We start from the raw sequence: 19,206 nt of genomic DNA, 5'->3' as shown, positions 1-19,206 counted from the left end.
CATTGCATTACATTTCATTGCATTCATATTTCATTCACTCATACATCTGATTTCGGATTGTGGTTATTTATTATATTTGTATGGTATTTGTGAACACTGACTTCCTATTTGGTTACTGATTTGAGATCTCCGTGTGTCTGATTAATATATACTTGGGAATTAACACATTCGAGGATTAGAGACTTCCTCCTAGGTTAATACTTGAGGTTTCAGATAATATTGTTGGTGGTACTAGAGTTTTTGGTTATTATGAGGAATTGTGGAAAACTTGGCAAGACTTGGGCTTAGATGCTTCACTACAAGTTTATCTAGATATGATTCATTGAGGGTTTCTTTCATATTTTGGTACTTGAGTTGTTATTCTTGGATACGTGTTTATGCTTTATACTTGATTGTGAGCATGTCTATTCTTCAGTTTCTTTCTTTATATATGTTAACTAACTGTTGTCGGCCTATGATGCCTACTCAGTACGCGTTGTTGTACTGATGGTACCTTGCTACACTCCTTTTCGAGGTGTAGAGTTTGAGACAGGTTCCGCTTCTACTTCCAACACTGATTTTCAAAGCCTGGCTTGCGAGTATCGAGGGTGAGCATTAGACAAGTCGCGGCCGAAGACTCCTCTATCCCTGTCTTTATTTTCTTCTATTCAGATAGATGTGTTTAGTATTTGAGACTTGTATATTCTAGACATTACTTAGTTTCTCTTATACGAGTCAGACCAGTTCCTTGGGGATTTTATTAGTATTCCACATTTATGATTAATTATGATTTCATGCTTCTACTTATTCTGCTCTATTTGCTTTATTGTGGTTTAAATTGATGTTTTGGGAAAGGGTTCTCCTACCGAGGTGGGAAATGGTAAGTGCCCGCGCGACTTAGCGAAATTGGGTTATGACAAGTTGATATCAGAGCCCTAGGTTACCCGGTCTATAAGTATAAGAGAATGTCTAGTAGAGTCTTGCGGATCGGTACAATGAGCTCCGTACTTATCTGTGAGAGGCTGAGAGACGTTTAGGAAACTTCCAATTCATTCCTTCTTTCGTGCTACTTCATTCGAATTGGTATCTAGTCGATTCCAATTGGTATCTGAATGAATTTATCTTAATCACCTAAGGGAGGTGGAAACTCGTGCTTAAATTCTTATGCGAGCGGTTCTGTTATGACGTGGCTTGTGTATGGTCCTGATTCGGATACGTAATCGAGTTCAGTTCTAGCTTTAGCTTGAGGTTTCAGTTGTGTGGGATCGTGATTAATATTCGTTCATTGTGGGGGTTTCTTGAGAAATGGGAAAAATGGTACAAGGAGTTAAATAATCTCTATGTTTTCAGCGTTGGGTTTCTCGCAAGTGGAAAAAGTACATCTATGGCTTAACAAGAGTGATTTGTTCGATGACATGCTGGTTTTGAAAAAAGTTTCAACGTCATCAAGATATTATGATGGTTTGTGTGACACGGGTGTACTAATGACAGGTCAACAATTCATCATTGGTATGGTATTACATGTCGATATGCGAGGACGAGTATAAGTTCGGTAAGGATCATCAGATTTGGCAAAAGTATAGTAACTGCATGTAAGAAATAAAAGAAGTTAAGAATAAGGACATGAAGGGCGACTTCGGTGGAAAACGTGTAACGAAGTAAGATTTCTTAAGGTATTTTTGGTATGAGTAATTTTCGTGTTGATGGGACAGACGCGTAAAGAAGAGGATTTGGATAGATTATTCTCCATTATTAGGAAGGGAACAATTGGTATTTGACGTGCTCGTCAGGTTAAGGTTGCAATTTGTACATGAGTGGATTTCATTTTCGGTCGTGGAAATTTAATTTGGGCTTCGACGCAACTATATGGTAGTGGTTTGAGGGCTCCTCTAGGAAGGCGGTTATCGGGTCTAGATCGGAAAGCGAGGTTACTTATGACGAGTGAAGACTTAAGATAATTGGCAGTTGTGGTCCTGGTATTTCGGTAAAGGCGTGTCGCCGAGTCTTCGTGTTAGAGGAATGGTAAAGATATCATGGAATCAAGAGCTAGTTGATTTGAGAGTTAAGTTGTGGTCATACTTGGTAGAATAGACATAAAGGTTCAAAGTTGAGCTGGTATGTTTGGTTATGTCGTGATCCAGTGGTTGATTAAGGAAAGGACTCTAGTATTGAACAAGTGTAAAGTTAGTACCCAACGAGCTATCGAGTGTTGCATCTAATATTGGATTAGGGTTGATAGCCTTTGTGGTGTTAGTTTCAGCTAGTTCTTACTACTGTGGATACTGCTATTCAATTGAGTGATCAAATGAAAGGGGTAAATCACATGAATGGTTAGAGGCATTCCGATTCAACAATTGGGATTTTCGAAATGGTAAATGAATGAGGTTCAATTAATTCGAGTTGTAGAGAGCATTTCAAATTTGAGTTAAGGGAATTTGAGCAAGGGCATATTGGTTGAGATACGTGAGGACATTAATAGGACTGAATATGTACGCGGGATTTAGAAAGAATTCAATTTAGAGCTCATTGAGTCAAGGGAACTCTAATGTGTAGAGTATGCGGCATGCTACTATCTCCAGGATTGACTCAGATAATTTGCAAGATTTATGATTATACGGTATTCTATTGAGTAGGTCCTAGAAATGATTACGGTGACAATGATTGTAATTTGATTGGAATTGGGAGACTGAGGAATAAGAAAGGTATAGTTGATCGAGAATCGGTAAGAATGAGGTACATCTTCAGAATTACTTGGGACTATATAGATTGTGGTGTTGTTGTCTTGCATAATTCAGGTGGGAGATGATCGTTGAGTAATATTAAGAAGGAAGTCTAAAAAAAAGGACTAAGTGATATGACGAAGTTCCTTGAGGTTTTGTAATCAACGACTAGTGAGAAAAGAATTTCAGGTTACCGACATGTTAAGGTACATAGGAAGTGGCTTGTGTGGTACACCGTTGGATAGTTTTGTAACACTTATGAGTTAGTATGGCTTTAAGAGAGAATTTGTGAGAATTCCGATTATGTGAGGGCTAGAGTTATATTCTCGAGATGGGACTGTATTCGTGGTAAGTGTTTTATATTACGAGTAATAATGACTGGATATCTTGGGTGAATACTTTTGGATATTAAGGACTCAGAACTAGTTGTGCTAGATTGGCATAAGAAGTTGCGAGATTGATGCTTTTGAAAATGTTATAGGCATATCGAGGTATTACAATGGGAGGTTCGATGGTTTAAGGGTTATTATGTCATGCTTCATGTTTTTGTGTCGAAAAGTTTGGGTTTTGTATCAGATTTGCGTATCGGGTAAGGGTTGAGAAACTCTAAGGTTGCATTTATAAGGTATAGTTATTCGGTACTCAGTTGACAGCATGGATATAAATCATCTTTTGGAGTCGACAGTGACAAACATGATTTATTATGCGTGAGCAAAAGATTAGAATTGGCCGCCACCGATGCATGGTAAGACTGTGATTGGTTTCGGAAACTTGGAGTCAGTTCGAATGATTATTGATGGTAATCAGGGGTGGTGCATTCATTCAGGGTCAGTATGTGTTCATATCTACAGGAGGATTTTATGGATTCCCAGAAAATCACCTTCATAGATTCGATGAGTTTCAGTTCAGATTTGAGGTATGGCAGGTCTACCGAGACAGGGTTTGCGAGTGGACTTGATAGTATTTTACCAGGAGCAACTATTTGGACAGATATAATGGTTTCGTCGCTACTTGGTGATAACTTGAGGAGGTATTATGGTTCCGAGGTCTTTAGAGTGATCAGATAGTTTTCTACGGACTCGGCTCAGCTAGGTATTCAGTGGTATGCTTCCAGTCTTGTGATTTGAAGGTTTAAAAAGATTTGGAACTAGCGAAGTTGGCTATGAGTAAGATCAGTTCGATGGAATTGCTTAGAGCGCTCCGATAAAGCAAGAATTCTTTTTTGGCAAGAGTAAGTCATGGCTTCTGGCTTATGTTTGTTTATAAGAGATCGTAGTGAGAAGAACGACTTGAGAAGGGTGAAGGTGAAGGAAAGGTTAGCGGAATCAGAGTATTTTACCGATTCAGAGTGGGCTGTGAGACCTATTGATCGCTTTCAGAGGTATGGTTATCTCGAATCAGAAAATTCTGGTAAGAGTAGCCCTTTATTTCGGGGATCAGTTGTGAGAACAGTTCGAGTATGGTAATATGGAAGTTGGGTCTTTTAGCTAAGTTAGAGAAAGTTTGACTAATAAGGAGGAAGGGTTGTGATTGTGGCATAATTCATGCCGTGGAGGCTTCCGTGTTGTTATGATAATAATTCCTTAGTTACTGTCAATCTTCATACCCTGTTTCTTCGTTCGAGGACGAACGATTGTTTAATTGGTATCTGATCTAACGACCCGTTCGGTCGTTATAGCACTTTTGACTATGTTTCCCCGTTGACACGTCCCTGAGCCCTATTAGTACATTTTGATCCGTGGGGACAGCTGGCAAGGACCCCGAGGTCATCGAGCAAGTCTTAGTATGACTCTTGGAAAATTGAGCTTTTAAGTGAAAATTGTTTGACTCAAAGTTGAGTTTTGGGTAAACGAACCTTTTTAAAAAAAATTGTCAATTCCAAGAGGTTCGAATGGTCATTTATAACTTGGTGGCAGGCTTGGTTCGGTTTCCAAAGCACTTGGTAGCGTTTTGGGACTGGGGTTAGAAAGTTAGCTTTAGGACATTGGGGGTTGACTTGGTCAAATAGACCTCCGTTGGGAAATCTGAGGCCACGGGTGAGTTCGTAGTGCGTTTTTATGTATGTTTGAATATTTGTTTTGCAGCTGTAGGGACTCGGGTGATAAGTCCAATTTCGGGTGGAGATTGATCAACACATAATTTTTTGGTATCTGGTGTATCTGCCGTAGCGGCACCAGACCCACCGTGGCGGTCTCGCCATAGCCGAGGGACTGACGGCTATAGCCAATGTTAGGTTACGGTGCTGAGTCGCCATAGGGGTCGGACAACCGCCATGGCTAGCTCGCCATTGAGGTAATGTTTGTCGCTATAGTGGCCTGTTGAGTTTTGGGGATGGCCGCCATAACGGGCCATCTGTGTGCCATAGCTCGTGTGCTGCGACAGCCGTTATGACTGCCATACCCGTTGACGGGCAGATTTCTATCTTCCTTCTTAAGTTAAAACCCCAAAACCCTTATCACTTCATTTCTTTAGAATCTTGGGGTGAATTTGAGAGCTTTTGACCAGGTTCTTCATAAAGGTAAGATCCTTGGCCTTAGAAATTTTACTTTCCCTTCCTAATCATTAATCCATGCTAGAATCCAAGAGGAAAAAGTCGGTATTCATGAGAAATTCTTAAAATCGGTTTAAACTTCCTAAGTGGAAATTGTTGATGAAATTGGCTAGTATAACCATAGATTCTGACTTATTCACTGTTGTTAAGCTTATATCTTCCATTATTAAGGGTTAATTTGTGAATTAAAGAGTTAGGGTTTATACCCAACTTTGGGGGTTTCAATTTAAAATCCGAACTTAGCTTAATCTTGATTAATCTAGAATTTGGTTAGTGGGTTTCTGATCATCTAGACTTGAATTGCATATTCCACCTTAGAATTTCCCGTTTTGCCCTTAAGGGCACGTTTTTCCTAAATTCCATAGTTGGATTTTGACCTAACTAGAAGCATAGCATTATAGGTATCATTCGTCATGGTTTCTAACCTAGATTATGTTTATAGCTAGACATTGAGTATTTGGAGGCGCTACGAAAGGACAAGGCAAAGTTGTGGTTGTTCGTGGCTTTTGTTCGGCATTCCAGGTAGGTTACGGCTTACTTTATAGTTAGACTTCAGTTAGTAAAGTATATGTAGAGTTAGTGATTGTCAGAGACAGCATGTCACGCCTTCGGGTATGAAGTTGGGGTGGATTCTTAGGTTGGTATTGTTGTTGACTATGGCTTGTTGCCACATATTTGATTCTAGAGTGGATGCTTAGTGGTTGCCTTATGATTTGGAGAGCATATTTACCATCGTTGAGATTGTAGAAAGGGAAAGTAAAGTTCTGTTATTGATATCGAGAGATGTGTCCAGGTGTGGCACGATTGATTTGATATATTGTCATCATTCATTGATATTATGCATTGCACTCATTCTCATTTTTCATGATACTCTGATATGAATACTTAGTGACTTATTCATGGTTGTGAACCTTTATCTTTCAGTTATAGGTTATTGACTTGTGAAATTGAGGCTATTATTGTGATGTGTGTCCATGTGTGGCATGATTTAACAATTGATATACTCTTGTTGATATTGATATCATGCATGCATTCATGCATACATTCATATATGTGTGTGTGTGTATATATATATTGGATCGGGTTGCACGTCCCGCAACACTGACTTGGATCAAGCTGTGTGCCACAGCAGGTACATGGACTCTGCGGATCCCTTATAGGTCATGACTATCAGAGCGTAGACATCATCCGCCCGAAGCGTGTGTGTATGATTGCATTGTATTGCATTCATATTTCACTCACTCATACATCTGATATTTGGTTGTGGTTATTTATTGTATTTGTACGGTGTTTGTGAATATTGAATTCTTGTTTGGTTACTGATTTGAGACCGCCGTATGTCTGATTAATACATACTTAGGAATTAATTGATTCGAGGACTAGAGACTTCCTCCTAGGTTCAGACTTGAGGTTTCAGATAATATTGTTGGCAGTACTAGAGTTTTTGGTTATTTTGAGAAATTGTGGAAAACTTCGCAAGACTTGTGTAACACCTCAGACCTTCAGCTAAGCTTTGACCATGATTCTAGACTTAGAAAATCAGACAGAAGTGTTGGAGCTGGAAACTGGAAATTGCAGGTCAAGTACTGGTTGTACTTCAAGTGTGGGATCCAAGTGCGGGACGCACTTGGAAGGACGGGACATACTCTTGTCCCGTACTTCGACAGAAAAATTTATTACTCACTAGAATTTGACATTCCAGGTACGGGCCACAAGGTGCGGCCCGTGCTTCAAAGTACGGGACGTACCTGGTGCCCGTACTTCACCAATGAAATTAACTGCTCACTAGAATTTGACATTCCAGGTATGGGCCACAAGGTGCGGCCCGTACTTCAAAGTATGGGATGTACTTGGCGTCCGTACTTCTTCCGCTTCAGTGAACAGTATAAATACGCAGACTCAGTCTTATTTTATTATTTTCAAATCCCCGAACCCTAGAACGACCTGCTTTCCTCCTCCATCACCAAGAACACTAAGGTAAGCAATCCTAGACTATTCCAATTGGATTCTAACATATATTTATGAAGATTAAGCAAGAATTCATTTTTTTAACCTAGGATTTTCAAGAAAACCCATATAAGGGTTCAAGACTTAGGCTTTTGGGATTCTTCTCAAAGTTCAGACCTTTCGTGCAAATTTTGGAGCATATACAGGTATGTGAGGCTAACTATCTACGTTAGGGAACGTTTATGATTCTCCCCACGCCTTATTCTACATGCTTATCAATAATTTGAGTCAGAATACTTTCTTGAATTGTTGTAGAACTACTATCTTTTAGGGTTATAGTTTCATAATTCGTTCATGGCGATCATTTTGAATATCATGAACTCAGTACGTAATCATTATAGACTTGTGTCTTGACATCACATGAGTCTCAGTCAGTGTATAATCAGTTATTTTCTTAAGTCCCATAATCAGAAGCAGTTATCATGCTATCAGCTATAGCCAGTCTCAGTCTTGTAAATTATTTAATGCTGAACACCTGTATCTGTATTTTTGGCCCTAGGCCACAGTTTATGCATACAACGTCTTCATGAAATTTAAATGTAGTGATTTCAGAGATTTCAAAAATCTTGAACCCTCCCTAAAAATATTTTTGTTGCGGTTTAGACCGCAAAAATATTTGGTTCATCATTTTACTTCTCATGGAGTCAAAATATTTATGTTCCCCCGGCTAGTTACTATCGTCAAAAAAGTTGTCCATGCCATGCCTATGATGTCATTTTGGTGGCATTATCCATCCACAGTCTTAGCCATGAAAAAGGAGTACACAAAAGCTAAGAAAATATTATTCTAGCAAAATAGCCACCACCCGAAGGAAGTATGGTCAGATGAAGAAGAACATTACTCTACCACCCACCCTCATTGGGAGGAGGTCGAAGCAGCGTTCAATGAATATTATGAAATGTTCGAAGATTCCCAAGACCCATTTATTATTGATCCAGCAGACATGACTCAGATCAATTTAAATGGCACTCAGTGCCTCCCCACTGCAATGCAAAGGTAAAGAAATTATGGAGAAAGAACATCCGCGCATAAGAAGATATTTCACAAGGGCTGAGAAGCGAAAATTGCGAGGGTTAAGAGACAATCATAATGCATAATTATGGATTAGAGAATAAGATAGAACCTTCCCTTTAACCTTTTTAGCCAACTTTCCTCACCATAATTCCCCATCAGACAAATCCAAAAAAAAACCAAAAAATTAGCCTAGTCTTATTAAGTTGTTTGCATCATATATATTCATTAGAAAAATCAAAAACTTTGCGTAAGTCTTTCAAGTTTTAGCTTCAATAAATACCCGCTAAAAAAATCAAAAAACATGTATATTCTATGTATTTTTCACTCCACCCCCACAAAAATCATCATAAAAGCACAAAAAAATCTGCACAAGTTTGTGACTTTTTCATCACTTTACCCCACCTTAGTTTACCATGAAAATCCAAAAAACACCACTATAAATTGTCTACCCATGTATAGCCATAAATTTTCCAAGTTTCCATTCCATGAAAACACTATTTAGGGGTCACCTTTGTCATGAAAATAAAGTCATCCATACTTAGCCATAAAATTCTCAAATTTCCATGCCATGCAAACACTATTCAAGGGCCCCTTTGCCATCACAAAACCTTTACCAAAACCTAAGGCCATGCAAGTTACTACAGTCTAATATATATATATATATAAAGAAGGGAGTGTGAAAATAACAGTCTTATACATCCCAAAATTGGGTATAAATGGTAAAGAGCGCTAATAAGTCTGATACAAGTCCAAAAAAGATAAATAATATTGTGGGAAATGAACATAAAGTAAATAAGAAGAGAAGTCCATGGGCCACGAGTCAGCCATGTAGCTCACACTGAAACTCTTAGATGTTGTGCCTCAGGATCAGCCTCGATGTCTCGAACATAGATCTGTATCTGCACCAGAAAAAGTGCAGCAAGTGTGGGTGAGTACAAACCACTAGTACTCTGTAGGTATCATAGGCCGACAAAGAAAGAATAACATATAAAGAGTAGAAAGATTGAAAACAACACTTAATAGATCAATAAAGCCAACCAATATTACTCAGCCTCACTTCTTTAGTCATGTTTCACCCAATTCATCTAGAGGGAATGTAATCACATGGGAAATGCAATGAATCGAATTAATGAATGAATGCGATGCATTATCCAAACTCATACCTGGTACACACATGCGAGCGCTCATTCCGTCTAGTCATGACTCATGGGGACTCTGGAGGTCCATATACCTTTCAACTCCATCCGTATTTACCTGGGGCTGGGTGAGAATAATATCATATCATAGTCTACCCGATTAACTCAACTCTCATCATAATAACTAGAACCATTTCCCCTCGGACTCAAAGAACAAATTTCTTATCTCTTTTCTGGCCTCATCAGACTATTTCATATCTCATATATAATCTCTTCTCAATGAATATGTATATAAATGCATGTATGAGTACAACATGCATGGTAACTGTTATACCCCATTTTAACCAGGTTAAATTAGAGTACAACATATTGGTGATTCCTATTTATTTTGTTTTAAGGAGTCGCCACCTAATTAATTTAACGGTGAATTAGGACACCTAATTTATTAACTAAGGTAAAGCTAACTAAACCTCCGTTAATAGTCTGCTTAATCAGTGTGATTCTAGGTAAGGGTTCTATATTATCCTAAAGGGAAGGGGTTAGGCATCCTTTAGAATCCGTTAACTACGGTTATCCGGCCAAACTTAGGTTAATTAATTAAAGTTAAAGATGTAAATGTAGCATTTAAATTTTAAGAAATTGGCTTACAATGTTGCTAATATTTTAAAAGGAAAATATAAGCTATTTAAAATAACACTTGTAAATATTACTAAGGCTTTAAATAATAAAGCTATTTAAAATAAACTTAAGAATGTTGCTAAAGCTTTAAGTGAAAATATAATAATGCTATTTTAAAAATAATCTTATAAATATTGCTATGGCTTTAAAAAGTGCTATTTTAAAAAATAAGATTTGCAAAATATAATAATTTGCATATAAGTAGAAGAGAGTGCGGGTTGCAGCGTTTTAATATTTGAAACAACTCAAGTGGCGAGGTATTAATTGATTTTGCAGTTTAGGAATATAGACAAGATGCAAATTTTCTTTCTCCTTTTCATTATCTTTTATCAACTATGCTTAATTAAAAAATGCATGATTGATTCAAACTTGAAGAGTTATTTATAACAACATTTCTTAAAACAATATTCTAAGGTAGCAAAACATGATTCCTTTTTACTCCAAATATGCTATCGAAACTCCACTGTTCTAACAAAATGAATATTATAGATACTTTGAATTAACTACCCGTCACATTAAACTAACCCACTAATTCTGCTAAGCTTTATCTAAATTAACAAAACAAGCAAAGAGTTAGTCGCATAATACAAATTAAAATGCAAAAAGATAAAATAGAGGGGCAAGTAAGTTAAATGGGCTCAGCCCATTTTCAAGACTGCTGCAATCTGGGCTGCTGGTGGGAATGGGCTTGGCCCATTTTAAACATGCTGCGAACTGTTCACGCCTATTGGGTTTGGCCCAGAATTTATTTTCTATTTTTTTTTTTGCTGCGGCAGAATTGATGGGAAATGACCCCGGAAGATTGCGTTGGGCTTTTAGCCCAACACCGAATGCGGAAGAAGAACGAGTCCCTCGGACTCGTATGTGAGGTTCATGCATAAAAAGATATGAGAGAAAAAGATTAGTATACAATCAATAAGGTCAAACATGTAAAAAAAAAAAATACAAACTGAAAACAGCTCAATAGACTATATATACTATGTATATTAAGGTATACTTATATACATACTTCGAATGAAATATGCTTGCAACAACGTACAAAATTTAAACACTATACTGACAATGGACTGTAACATGAATCTGCCAACACATGTTACATTCCCACGAAGATGCACCTAATATGGACTAAGTATATTCACTATATCCAACCATACAGCAGTCACGCAAACCAATTACAAAATGTTCTAAGGCAAAGATTATGCCCAACAGCAGTAGCGAACAGAGGTTTACAGGATGTGAATAAATTCATGAATCATATAATTTCATATAGGGGCACACAACAGCAATCAGGTATACATTATACGTATCAGCCCTTTAAATTCTCAGATGGGCCCAAATCAATTTAAATGCAAGTAAGCATAGCACAATTGCTTTAAGACTCTCAAACATATTACTGTTTTTTCTCACGGCTAATTCATGCAAAGGCACCTTTATTCATTAGAGTTCTAAAGCTCACAAGGTAATGAACAAACGACAAAGACAAGTTGAGATATTACAGTGCATAGATTTGTCAAGATTCAGTTAGCTCATGCACATTTAGACCAACACAAGAACTCATATTTTTAAATGAAAGAGTAGCACATGATGAACATTATTCTTAATCATTCCAAACGTGCTCTATACAGTTTTGGAACAAGCACAGGCTAGATCAAAACAAATCCCATCAACTTAGATATATGACCCTTCATGCTTAAACAAAGAACCAGAATGTCAACCAAGGAGAAACAGTGACATAAACGATGTTCTTATTCTTTTAACAGGTCATGCATACTTAATGAGGGATGATATATCAAATGCATATTTGATATGTAAACCTGTAACATATCAAAACATGTGAGGACAGTACACTTGATATATCCCTATATGCATAACATCTCAATCAAATAGAAAAGATCCCATGATTTTCAGATTTGGTTGGTCCTATTTAGACTCATTTTTTTTTTACCCTTACTTCATTCGAACTGGAAGCTAACTGGAAACATGCAGGTTCATGCCAATACCAAAAAGGAAATTTCAGGAACAATTTGTACATTAGCAAAGAAACACTACAACACCATATTAAGCCAGTTTGGACATCTTTCATCATTTGAAGTTATTAACCACCTAAAGCATGCTAAATATAAGTTTAAGTTTTAGATGGGATGAGCTGAAGTTTTGTTTCAATTCTATAATAAAACCAATCCAAACTGTACGAGGTGCAAAGAGGAATAAAACCAACAAATACTTGAAGCAAACTATATTCATGATCATACCATCATTAATCTATCACTTATACTTTTCAAACCTACTGGCTTAAGCTCAATCAAATGCTGAGAACTAAGGCATACTAATAATCACCTAAACAGTAATCTATTCAAGTAGCATCCTCTTTATGACAGACCACATACTCATCTTGAACAACAGTTTAGAGTGGATGACACAAGACACATGAACACTTAGACAAATCCAACATGAATCAAGACCATAGAACCCCTTTTGAATTCAAAATTTAAACCAGATACCACTCCTTTATTTGTAAAAATCAGTTTTAAAAGGAAAAAATAAACAGTCGTGAGGCAGGACTAGTGAACAAAGAATGAACCAATTCAGATAAATTTGAAAGCCACACTGACCTTTGTCAAAATGAGATGCATTCTTCACTACTTATTAGTAAAGGAAGAATTTATCAAGTATAATCATTTTAAAGGAATGCCAAACAGTTTTCAAATTATTTTTTGGACTTATAATGCAAAATGAAGAAACCAGGGTCATTTAGCACGCACAGAGGACCAAATTTGACTCCACATGATCATTTCGAACTATTTACCTTCACTAGAACAAAAAATGACACTTAAGTCCAAAAATTTGTTAAAAGAAATGTTACTAGTAACAGTACTAACACTTAGAAGTAAAATAACTCGCGAAAAGACCACATTAGTCCACTTAGAAATCCATTTCATCTCTTAAAACCATTTTTAGACAAATTTAAGACTTTCATAAGTTAAACCTAAGTGATAACTCATTCAAGTGAAGCCAAACCAATGCAAACACAAGTCAGTGTAAGGCCATACAAGGCATCAATAAGACCAACTCAATACAACAAACACAAGAAAAGTTGAGAGAATAAACCTAGAACCCAGAACATCAACACATAGTACTTGGAACCAAATTGTTTCAGGAGAGTGACAGATAACAGAACTCAAGAACCAAAAAAAAAACTTATCCAAACACAGGAAATTTGATCCCCAAAGTGATACACACGCACACAACTGGTATGTTTTATCAATAGGGAACCTCAAATATCACTTTCAAAATTCAGCAAAGCCCAATATATATTAAAAGATACCGAAGCCGAATTCAAAATGTTGTTCAGCCTTATTTAGAGAAAAGAAACAGACATAGAAGGCATATGAACTGCGAAACTCATACATCGTATCCTAATCTAAGCATGAACTTGATTTTAACTCAGTCACGGAACTGGACATAAATTAATTTTAGCACTGAATCAGTCCATTACAGCAATAGGGAAATAAACTAGAACTCGATATTTTAGTAATTACTTGAAAACAAATAAGCAATGCATACTCCCAGAATTATTTGAACTAGAGTAAGATTTAGAGAGCTAATGTTGAACCATTTTGGACCATAACCACAGAGAATACACCTCGCGACACTGAAGGCTGAAGATGAGAAAAGATTCAAACTGAAAACTGGAATGTAAAACTAAAACACATATGCATTAAATCACATTATCCAATAGCCCATACTTTAATCATTCGTCCAATTGTCCAAGCATGAAACCAAAACAAGTTCAAAAAATAGGATTAAGCATGAATAGACTTAACTAAACAGTCATGCTAGAAGTATAATACAAATTAGGCACTAATCAGAAGCATTCGACACGTCTTAAACTGAACTAAAACAGAACGAAAGTAAACTAACAACGCACAACCAGATGAAACAGCAAACCACATCATATCAGCATTTTAAGCATACCCTAACGACAACTAAACTAAACAGCAGACTAATCACATAAACACATTATATGCAGGAATTGAAGCGTAAACAGGTATTTCGGAGGAGAGGCGGGACAAAATTGGGTGTCAACAGTAACATATGTCAAAAATATCATGAAGTATGGGATGAGAGAATGCACATGAAAGTTTCATAATATCAACTCAATATCAAGAATGATTCCACTTTTATAACTTATACGAAAACATGGAGAGATGAATGCAAATGAATCAATGTGTACATGTATCAACCAAACATGGCTATCATAGCCAAATAACCAACATCCATACCAACCTAGTGGATTTATAACCACAACCAATGCCCATAGGCCTAACATGCTTTCCCCGTGACAATATCCTATCTTGCATCAATTTTCCGAACAAATACACCGGTACCCACCCAGGTGTTCATCACAACCACCAAGGTGGGACCCCTTTTTCACTCCTAATACCCCTTCAACGTTTATAAACAATACACATCCTCCAATCAGAGTCTTAAAAATAAACCGTGACCTACCTTGAAAGTCGAGCGAGTGCCAAGAACACTCAAACTTGAGCTTTCCCCTTCCGAAGCACCTCCGAACGAAAAAACTATGTCAAATACAAATTCTACATTAACACACGATTCTAAGCGTACCCATGTTGCCATAAAAAGGATTCGGGTCCAAAAAGTCAATCCAACCCCCGAAGGTCAAAATGGTAATTTATCGTGAAATCAAGTTCAACATGGTCAAAATAGTGCTCTGCGAGGTCACATGAATCCAATAATACACATATTGCTATACTTCTAATTGAAACCCAAAAATGAACCCAAAATAGCTGAACCCGAACCCCGAGGGCAAAACTAAAATTTTAGTCTAGAATTAGTTTACTCATAGCCTAATTAGTCTAAATCCAAAAAATCATGCAAAACTAATCATGGATTGACCTCCAATTTATCAAGAATTCCCAATTTCAACCTAGGCCTAAAAACCCCTAATTTCCCCCTCTCAAAGCATGTTTTAAACTACTAATTAATGGTAGGAACAAAGAGATATAAACAAAATGAGGATTAGATTCTTACCCCCAAGCTTAAACGAGCAAATCTCACTTGAAATCTCGCCAAACCGAGCTTTAGAATTTGAAATAGGTGAAACTGAAGTCTAAAATCGAAGTAGGGGATTAAATGGTTTTTTTTTCTAGCAATATGTGTAGGTGCAGAAAAGTCCAAATAGGTGCGAAGCTCGCACCTGCGGAAAAATAAGCGTCAGTGCAAAAACTGATTAAAACATCCACCCTCGCAGGTTCGATGAATTGTATGCAGGTGTGCCCTTTCCTCGCAGGTGCGTCCAATTCATCGCATCTGCAACGTACGTTGGTACGGTGAATTGTACGCAGGTGCACCCACCTGCCCCATTACCCCTTCCTTGCACATACGGCCAACCATGCGCATGTGCGAGCCCCGCAAGTGCGGCTAGATTGGCGCAGGTACGACGCACCAGAACCAGAAAATGCTTAAGTCCCAAAAAATGTCAGATCCAACACCCGAAACTCATTCAAAACCCCACGAACATAAACCAAACATGCAACTAGAGTATAAACGGCGCTATGAACTTGTTCATGCAGTCAAAACACTGATCCAATATCATTAAGGCACGTTTTTTCACAAACATACTCTAACTTTCTTAAAAACCAAAACTTAGCAACCAAACACCCAAAATCTTTATGAACTCCTTGAGACACGAACTAAGTCAACAAATCGCATTCCTAACCTAATGAAACTATCAGAATTCGATTCTGGATACGTTTACCCAAAAGTCAATTATTGGTCAAAGCTTTCCCGAAATCAAAATTTAAGAACTCGAAACTTAGAATTTTCACTTCGACACTAATCTGATTGCCTCGATAACCGCGTCACCAATCTTCTCAAGTCAATTATGCCAAAATAAAGCTAAGCGAAGGGAATAGGAAAAATCACTAAAACGACCTAATGGCTCGTTACATCAAATGTCTCAGCAAGAGACTTTTCAGCTGTTTGGGAGCATTCTTCCACAAGCTTTAACAATTCTTTAGCGCTTTCAGTTCTGGGAAGAGTAGACTTAATGTTGCTCGCAATAGTTATTCGCATAAACATTAGGCTTAATTTGCTAAACCGATCCAATGCTTATAATGGGACGTTTCTTCAACAGTGCTAGTTTCAGTAATAGCAGCTTACTTCTCAGTATATAGTGCAGCGTTAAGATAAAAAACTCCAAGGTGGAATTTAATCTGTTCGCACCAATCTGAGAAGTTGAGTCCGTTAAGTATCACAACAGAAGCTGAGTGCGAATAAAGAGAAAGTGGTGCAAATAGAATATGCTAATTCGTTAATGCTTGAGTTATAAACTTAAACATACTTCATATTCAGAAGCTGTTTACGTACTCTTAAATGTATATTGATGTCCTCCTTTGGGTGAAATATCAACATACAACATAATGATGCTTAACTAAGAACATAATTTGATAATCTTCAATGTGTCAGTTAGTAATATTGACTATCTTTGGATATAAAAATAAAACTAAAGGCACATATAGATTATCGACGTAATGTTCAACGATTATAAGAACACATAATCAGTCTTTGGGTGATCCAGAAAGGTCTTATAATCATGAACTTCAATTTATCCATAATTTCGTTTATAAGCATCAGAATTATGAGAAATTGAATATAAATAAATTGTTTGAAATTATTTATTCATAAAGATTCGACCACTTTGGTGATTAACGAACCATACATAATAATTCCAAAAATACCCCTACTTGTTGAATCCATACCAACAAAACGGTTAACTATGAATTGGTCTCTTTCCACACCAAAATCTTAATCCGATGTCGTAACGAATTCAATCACATAATTAAAATGCACTAGGTTAGAAAACTAATTGCACGGAAAATAATTAGTTCGTAAATCATGCTCTAATCCCACATGTTAGGATTTTAGCCATTATAGATTGCGAAACATAGACAATCTAATTGAAAACCCGACATGACATTAGGGTCGTGGAACTTAATAATTTTCACAAGACATGATCTAACACTAATTTAATCAAGAAAACATACCTGAATCCGTAATGTTTCTTGAATATCTTCGGCGAAAGTGATTAAACTTTCAAAAAAACTGATTTCTTTCTTTTGTACTGCGCCTTTATCACGCTATTTGATGGGAATAACCGTGAATTGCAGTTGAGAGAAGACCAATTTCTTAAGGCTACTTTATATTCCAGTTACACATAGAGTGTGTGTGTATATATAAATATATATATATAAGATACTCTTTACTTTGATATGTAACAATGAAGTCTTAAAAGAGCTATTTACAGATGGAGGATGATTGCGCAGGCGCTGATGCAAGCACGACACAATGTGACACGTGTCACACATGCAAACCACCTCATGCATGTGTGACTCATGTAATACATGCAATATAACACTCTTTATGCACAGGCGATGTGTATTGGCCATGTAACCTTCACGCCGTGCATGCGTGGCAAAAGTCATGCAACGTGACACGTGTCACGCTGACCAGTCATGCTGACATGTCTTACGTTTTTCAACCACTTTATCGTGCATGCACAACTCCGATCATAAAATAGCCACGTAATTTTCCACTTTCCTTCAACGTGGCAAATTACTTAATTGTCTTAAAAATTACCCCGTAAAGTAAATTATGACCAATATTCGTTAATTAGCCCTTTTATTTATTAAACTCAATTTAATCACGTGACAGGTAAGTGTACACTACTTTTTTGGAATGGCAGTTTTTAAAGGATAAATGCTAGTATCAAATAATCAAGTTCAAAGAAGTAACTAAGATTAGACATAGTTAGAACTTAGAAAAAAAAAATCTAAGCAGATATATTTGAGTATTCTGCCAATTAGGAAAAGTGTGGCTAGAGAGATTTAATAAACTGAGCCAACTTTAAGGATGTTATTAGGTATTCCCCCAAATTGAAAAGGTTGTTTCAACAGGAGCAAACATCTTTCGACAGAGCAAAAGGCTCCACACTAGTCCACAGTGAAAAACAAAGCAAGTAAAAAAAGCAAAAGCTCTTCAATTTCTGCGCCAAAAAAGATGGTTGGGGCCAAATTTATATTAAAAAAAGACTTGCTTTTGGAACTCCATTTTTGCGTGATAAAGAAATAACTAAAACAATGGAGTATCAAATATGTATTTATTGTTATTTCTTCTTTAGATATAATGACTATTTATTTTAATCGTATATTTTTCTTTTCGAGGGTCATATCAATAAAAAACTTGGTTAGAGCGCTATTATTTTAGCCAAATAAAATGGTATACCTGAAATAATGGAGTTGAAATTGTGTATTTATTTTTTATTTCTTTTTAAATTTATTGATTATTTATTTCAACTATGTATCCTTTTCACGTCGATACATGAAAAAGATATGTATTTGGTTAGAGCTCCATTATGTTTATCCAAATAAAATATTTTAGCCAAAATATTTACTTGTCTATTTATTTTTATATCTCTTGGTAGATGAAACAACTATTTATTTTAGTTGTGTATTTTCTTGGGTCAAATTTGTAAAAAAAGTTGTTTGAAACTCCATTTTCTTGTTGACATAAAAAAAGAATAGCCTAAATAATGAATTTCCAACCAAGTTCTTTTATAAATTGACCCAAAAAAGATGATTTAAAAAATTAGTAAATTTAGAAAGGCATAAAATATATTTTATTTGTAAGAAATGTCACGTGGATAAAAACTACACATGACAGGTAAGTGTACACTACCTTTTTGGAATGACAATGTTTAAGGATACATGCTATCAAATAGTCAAGTTCAAAGAAATAATTAATAGAGTATTAGACATAGTTTTTAAAAAAAAATACGAGCCAAGTTTAATACCAGTACACATGACAGTTAAGTGCACGCTACTCCTTTGGAATGACAGTGTTTAAGGGATAAATCATAAATGCTACTTCCTTCGACTCGTAATAAGTGTTTTGAGCATTTTTATTTTAGTTAAAAAATAATTGTCCATTTATATAATCAAGAAGGAATTAATTATTTTCTTTTAAATTTATCTCTATTTTTATGTAATCAAGAAATTATATTAATTAGGTAGTATTTAATTTAGGACAGTTTAATCAA

This window comes from Lycium barbarum, chromosome 8, assembly GCF_019175385.1.
Source record: "Lycium barbarum isolate Lr01 chromosome 8, ASM1917538v2, whole genome shotgun sequence".
NCBI lineage: Eukaryota > Viridiplantae > Streptophyta > Magnoliopsida > Solanales > Solanaceae > Lycium > Lycium barbarum.
This window is presented reverse-complemented; position numbering follows the sequence as displayed.